General features: G+C 35.5%; 1 long non-coding RNA gene across 1 annotated transcript; it reads left to right on the forward strand.

Annotated features, from left to right (window-relative positions):
- Positions 1 to 4542: 4542 nt before the first annotated feature.
- Positions 4543 to 5243, forward strand: LOC108359957 (uncharacterized). The gene is made up of 4 exons (XR_001847022.1): positions 4543 to 4661; positions 4727 to 4815; positions 4881 to 4942; positions 5008 to 5243. It is a non-coding gene; the product is annotated as an uncharacterized LOC108359957 (long non-coding RNA).
- Positions 5244 to 6000: the final 757 nt, after the last annotated feature.

Consider the following 6000-nt stretch of genomic DNA (forward strand, 5'->3'; position numbering starts at 1 on the left):
GATACTGACAGAAATCTGGCTCAATTTGTGATCAACTCTGTTTTTTTTTCCTTATTTAGTTGAGGAAATTTCAATTGACCGCACCAACAAATGAACATACACACAAACAAATTTTCTGTTATGGTTAAAACAATTAAAGTTTTTGTATTGAATTTTTTTATTAAAATTCCTTTTTCCTTTTTCAGTAGGGTTTCTTGCACATTATCTTCTCTGTGCGAATTGATCGTGATAGATACGGATCTGACTAAGCGACTGGAACACGCCTGTTTGTCAAAAGCATACGATTTCGAACTCGCGTAAATGTACATTTGTTAAATGCGATAGCATGAACGCTCTTCGAAAAAATATGCTCGAAAGTGCTAAATGTTGCATTTTAAATGCAGCAAAAACGTTGCATTAGCCACACAGTAATAATCTTAAGATATTAATTTCTCTTCAATTTGTAATATTTTATTCCGCATAAATCTGCGGTTATAAAAAATTTACTGCTGTCAAAAAAGATTTCATTTCACACAGCAGATTGGCAAAACTGTCGCACAATAGTAAAGATATTATTCAACAGCTTTCCCCATAGAACTTTGTTACCGATTCACACACGCCCTTTACGTTAAACGTTGCTGACCGACAACGAAAACACTTTTAAAACGAGTTTTGGGATTGTGGGCTGATGGATGTTCCCACCAACTGTTAGTGCTTTTGTTGACATTTCTTATATCCTGTGCTTACAGTTTTTCTACACAAAACCAAAATCAAAATACTTTTCTTTTCACTAACAACCTTTTTCTTCCATTCTTATTTTACATTGGCCAGAAAATTGACAATCAATCCGAAATGGCAAATTAAGGATAATAAAATATGATTTCCGCTTCGATAAATAATCGAAAAAAACTTAAGCAGACACCGTTTGGAATGAGTGGAACGTGAGTTTTCAAGTGGTTCTCAGCGAAAACTGGTTTTCGACCTAAAACTTGTGTTTTCGTCCATCTAGAAGCTGTCAAACGAAAACCAGCTTTCGCTGAAAGCTACTTGAAAACTCACGTTCCACTCATTCCAATCGGTGTATTCACTAGTATTTTACATATATTTATCGAAGCGGAAGTCATATCTTAGCATCTTTAATACGCTAGTTGGGATTTATTGTCAGTTGCTAATGATAAGTAAATGAAAGACAAAGATTTTGATTTTGTTTTTTCGTAACAAAACTGTAAACAAAGGATGAAAGAAATGCCAACGAAAACTCCAACAGCCGGTGCGAACATCTTACAGCCCACAATCCCAAAACTCGTTTTCAAAGAGTTTTCGTTGTCGGTCCGAACATGGTATTACGGTTTTTAAATCGACTAAATCGAAGATCGATTAATCGAGCCCTTCCGACTCGATTTTTTGACGAGAATAGACATTAGATTTTTCTTCAATTGATACATATTGAACTACGGTTTGCCCCAGAAAATCTATACAAATTTAAAGAAATTTGAATTTGGGCCTGGTACAAAAAAAAAAAAATAACATGAGAGAGCAAAGAATGGAGGGTAAAAAGAAAACCGTTGGGAAAGACCAAAGAGTTCAATGGCCTTTCTCCTCCGACTATAGGCTCCTCATAAAGCTGGAAAACTATCGATGCCAGTATCAATAGTATCGATGGTTTTCTAACTGCCCGTCTCCACAGGATAAAGTTTATATCTTGATACATATGTTAGAATATAAATAGCCAATGGAGACCGCTCATTGCTCTTCAAGAGCAATATATATCAGAGCTTATATCTTGCCATCTAGTTTGACAGCTACATTTTCATTTGCAGGAATTGGATGTAAAATAGCCTATTTTCTAAATATTTTAAGTAATTAAATCCGGCAAAAATACATTTTCAAAGCTATCTTACAAATGCCTATCAAGATATAAAAAGCCCACACAAATATTGCCACTGATATAACTTATATCTAGCGACCAAAATGACAGCTGGGCAGCAATAAATTTTATCCTGTGGAGACGGCCAGTAAGCACTATCTATAGTTTTCACTTAAACTGGCTACACACGACGAACATCTGCGCGCACATGTGCGCCAACATGCTCGCTGTCGTTTGCTACAGACGGTGAACGGTTCATAAGTGATTTTGTACTCAAAGCGCAAACATGGAAAGGAAAGACGTGGATGATGCAATTGAAATACTTATGACTTAGGTTTTTTTATGTATGTGTTACTTAAATTTATTTATATTTTACTTGTATGTATGTACATACATATACATATAGTAATTGAGCCTCATTTATCAAAAAATCAATTAACGCACATGGCTTGGATGCATTTATCCGCGATGTGCACACTACAAGCATCAACATAAAATGAGGTTGTTGTTTTTGTTTCCAATGCGATGCTCGCCAACCACGCTACAAACAACGAACATGCACCGCAAGCCGCGCATGTGCGCGCAGATGTTCGTCGTGTGTAGCCAGTTTTATACATAAAAGGCGTTCGCACGAGGCGATTTTGCGTCCAACTCACGCAGGGTTCCACGAAAAAAAAAGTTGAATGGCTAGATGTTGGCTGGCGACCAACTTTGTTGAAAGCGATTAGTTGAACTACCGTTCAACCAAGAGTAGAATGCAAAGTTGAAAAACCCAAATGCCTTTTTATGGCAAATATTTAAATATTTTTTTATATTTAGATATATTTAGCCATTCAATTTTTTTTTCGTGGAACCCTGCGTAAGTCGAACGCAAAAGTTGCCTAAAAAATCGCCTCGTGCGAAAGCTCCAATACATTCAAGGGCTGCCTGCCTCCTTTCAGCTACAAAGCGAAGGAGAAAATTTCAAAAATCAGTAAAAAAAAATACTAAATTGTATGCGTAATCGAATTCGTTATTATACCCTCAATTTCCACATAAGGTCTGCGTTTTTCATCGTTGTTACAATGAAGTAAGCACAGCGTTAATCATTGAATTGGTACAGAATTGGAAGAAACACTACTTTAAGTTTCTCTTACCATTCTGTGATAAACAGGATGGAAAAAACCCAACCAGAAAACCCAACGAGAAAAACACTTCCTCTTCCGTTAAATCTTATTGTGAATGACTTAAACGAGGTTCCAGAAATAAGAAGTCCTATTTCTACCCAAAAATATGTGATACACTTTTTTCGCGAATCAATGACACGCAAGAACTATGCTCCTGATATATCACGTTTGTGTGAAACAAGATGGTCGGAAAAATATAATGCTATCAGGAAATTTTCAGAAAATTGTCTTGAAGTTGTGGAAGCTTTAGAAAAGTTGTCAATTCAGGCAAACTTTTCCACAAGAAAGTCTGCGTATCAATTGTGTGCTGCTATAACAAGGCCGATGTTCATCATTGCTTTAATGACAATTGCTAAATATTCAATGTTTCTGGAACCTACAACAAACATTTTGCAAATGAAGACAATAGACCTCATCGCAGTTGATCAGCATATTGAAAATATTTTAGAGGTGGTTAAGAATGATCGAAAGAATGCAGAAGGAGTCACTACGGAGCTAATTAAAAAATCTCGTATGATTACAGCCGATATAGGAGCAGAAATTTCTCTACCATGTTTGGCAGGTAAACAAAAAAACTGAAGTAACCCCATCTTTCAATGAAAATTAGTACTGGCGACGGTCTATAATAATACCGTATCTGCATTCACTAACGGCCTGTTTTCAACTTCGCTTTTCCAATGAAAATACTCCAGCTTTCGCTGTCTAGATTACACCGATTGTATTCGATTAAATGTTCCAATGAAAAGGTACAAAAGAAATCGAAGCATTTTCAACAGATCTATGATCTAGGTATGGAAAGTGAACTCATTCTTTAGTACAATTTATGGAAGAGAAAGAACTTGTCCGAAGAAGTTTTAAAAACTCGTTACCGAAAACCGCGAGATGATTCAGAAGGAAATAATCGAAAAGTTTGCTGAAAATCGTTATTAGCATAAAAATGATTAAATAAAACAAAATATATAAAAAATTAACAAGTGTATTTTGTAACCCCCCCCCCCCTTATATCAGATCCTGGCTACGCCCTTGCATGCATTATTCAGCCGGCAGCATGATTCAATAATTAAAGGTCAGATAAACTGGCAGTTGTCCCTCTCGACCCGCTCCCTTAGGCATGGCACCGTGTTGCTTCTTTTAAAAATTACCTAAAAAAATAGTAGTTTTACGTATAAAAATCATTGCGCTTTGTTTTCTTCATATTCGCTGTCATTTGATTTTTCCGATTGCGTGCATTTGGATAAGTTTGCCAATAATCTCGAGTTATTTCTTAATATAGTTAAATTTTCTAATTATTAATGAGTAATATATCTAATTTTCGTGGTAATTAAGCGCAGCGCATACAATTTGAGTCCCACTGTGAGGTATTATTTCACCAATTGTATTTTCTGGTCGTGCGGCACGTGGTCATGTATAAATTCCGCTTTTATTTAATTAAATCTATTATAAATCGGTTCCTGAAAACCTTGTCCGAAGCTATTAGAAAGTGACTATAACGTGGCAATTTAACCAGTGAACTTTTCTTTAAAGGTTTCTTTGTCTTTCCACTTTTTGGCTTTCGACTTCAGCGCTACTCCACTTGTTAATTTTTCCTGCCCCAGAGGAGCGACATCATCAATTAGCTTTTGTGGACACGGTGTTCCATTCACACACACGTAATTTAAATTGAAACAAGTGACTATAAGTAAAGAATTTAACAAGTGAACGCTTTTGTTTCCAGGTTTCTTTGTGCTGCATTTTTCTTGCTTCATAGGAGCGGATTTCCGACTAACGCATCTGGGGACACAGTTCCGACTAACACACACACACGTAATTTAAGCTGAAACAAGTGACTATAAGTACCCAATCTAACAAGTGAACTCTTCTCTTTCCAGGTTTCTTTGTGCTACATTTTTCCTGCTTCATTGGGACACAGTTCCGATTAACACACACACACGTGATTTAAACTGAAACAAGTGGCTATAAGTAAACAATCTAACAAGTGAACCCTTTTCTTTCCAGGTTTCTTTGTGCTGCATTTTTCCTGCTTCATAGGAGCGGATTTCCGACTAACATACACACACGTATAATCGCAGCTTCTCCGTTTGAAGTGTTTTGTATGTAAGTTAAAATAAGTTATTAGAGCAGTGCTTATTCATAAGATGATATTTCCAAATTACATTAATTTTTTAAGTTTAAGCGTTACTAATTTCAGTGGGGTTAAAATTATTTTGTGTGTCAATAAATAACATCTGAAGTCGTTTTGTTGCTTTAGTAAAATGTATGCAAATTTATGTAAAATGCAGCAGACGTACAGTTCGGGTATTGAAGTGGATGTTTCATTGGGCCTTATGAAAAAAAACTAAGCAATTGCTTTTTCTTAAAATTTCAAACCTTTTAATTAAATTTATTTGAATAAATGGAGTAAAAGAACTGAAATTTAGGAAAAAGCTATTGCGTAGTTTTTATTCATAAGGCCCATTGTACGAAAGTAATTTGACGGATTTAGCTGTTATTTATTGGCTCATTTATATTTGGTACATTTCTGTGTCCGTTTAAATTAACTTAAGTGAATTTCGAGGGTTTGACATTTAATTAAGATATAATTAGATAAAATAGGAGATACACCTATAATAACAGTTGCTTTAAAGGGAAAATGGCCTATTTCAGCTTAAGCTAACTGACGGACACAGATTTATTCTAAGTTACATATATCAAACAAAATCCTTAAGTAGAAATATCATCTTAAATATTTTTTTCCAAAAATGTGAGAATGCTATTTACAAGTGCGAGATTGCATACAATACTTGTACATGTTTATTTTGCTTAGCAGTGTGTATGTATTTATATGTTTACATATAATTTAAAGGCTTTAGCTAGTTCTTCTTATTTGGCGCTGTAACCGCCTAAGCGATTTTGGCCGAGTTCAGTAAAGCACGCCAGTCGTTTCTCTTCTGTGCCAACTGACGCCAATTGGAAACGTCAAGTGAAGCCAACTCCTTCTCCACCTGATCT

This window comes from Rhagoletis zephyria, unplaced genomic scaffold (genome assembly GCF_001687245.7).
Source record: "Rhagoletis zephyria isolate East Lansing unplaced genomic scaffold, Rhagoletis_zephyria_1.1 Rzeph_scaffold_00494, whole genome shotgun sequence".
NCBI lineage: Eukaryota > Metazoa > Arthropoda > Insecta > Diptera > Tephritidae > Rhagoletis > Rhagoletis zephyria.